Source organism: Echinops telfairi, unplaced genomic scaffold, assembly GCF_000313985.2.
Source record: "Echinops telfairi isolate 266 unplaced genomic scaffold, ASM31398v2 ScPeMD7_7441;HRSCAF=8479, whole genome shotgun sequence".
NCBI classification, from domain to species: Eukaryota; Metazoa; Chordata; class Mammalia; order Afrosoricida; family Tenrecidae; genus Echinops; species Echinops telfairi.
The window spans coordinates 1333239-1334157 of record NW_022111341.1 but is presented as its reverse complement, the minus strand read 5'-3'; the positions used below and the strand labels follow the sequence as shown (position 1 = coordinate 1334157).

The following is a 919-nucleotide window of genomic DNA, read 5'->3' as shown; positions in this document are numbered from 1 at the left end:
TTGAACAGAGTGGTGATGTGGGAGACTAGAGTGCTGGGGGGCACAGCTTTGGCATTGGCTGGCACACAGTGGGTGTTCAGTAAGTACCTGTTGAAACGTTTCATTCCGTTACCTGAGATGTTAAAAGCAGTATAAAAAGAGCCACCTTGCTCTTTATTATTTGAATAACGTGCCACCCGACCTCTCTATTAGTGTGCCCTCTTCACCGCCTCTTCCTCTTGCCCCCTCAGTCAACCGCTGAAGGGCGAGAGAAGCCCAGCGCAAGGGGATCATCCTGGGCTTTTGTTTGTTTGCTTCATGCAGGATGCATTAGCGATCAGTAGTTTCAGAAGAATGGTAAAAGCCAAACTAAACTAAACACCTAACAAGTAATTAAGAAAAATGTATTCCACACCATACCACCTCTCTCCCGCTTCCACCCCAGTACAACCCCAGTGCTGACTCTCTTCCCCCACGACACTCTCTATCCAAGGAGTGTCTTTACCCGGATGTTTTTGCAGCAAAGACAATTTCGAAGCATATCTACTTATTTGAAAACCCGCCTAGCTCACTTATTTGAAAACCCGCCTAGCTCCATCTTCAAGTGCTCTAAGGAGAATCAGCAGACGTTTAGAGCGTTTACTTCTTAGTGAAAATCACGATTTATAAGAGAGCAAAGTGTGATCTTAACAGCAGTTTACCCATTTAATCCCTTCAGAGCTATTTTGTTTCGTTGATTTGGTTTGGTTTGATTTTAGAAAGATGATAACGCATGCTTTCTGGCAGGAAAAGAGAACAAAACTGCAAAAAAGATTTAGTGCTTTGTGGTTACATTTAAAAAACAATACGGGCAAAAAAACTACAGGCTGCCCCCTCTGAGGTTCGAACTCAGGACCTTCAGATTATGAGACTGACGCGCTGCCTACTGCGCTAAGGAGGC

At 44.5% G+C, this 919-nt stretch overlaps 1 non-coding gene across 1 annotated transcript; it reads right to left on the bottom strand.

Annotated features, from left to right (window-relative positions):
* Positions 1-846: 846 nt before the first annotated feature.
* Positions 847-919, bottom strand: TRNAM-CAU. Its single transcript has one exon. It is a non-coding gene; the product is annotated as a tRNA-Met (tRNA).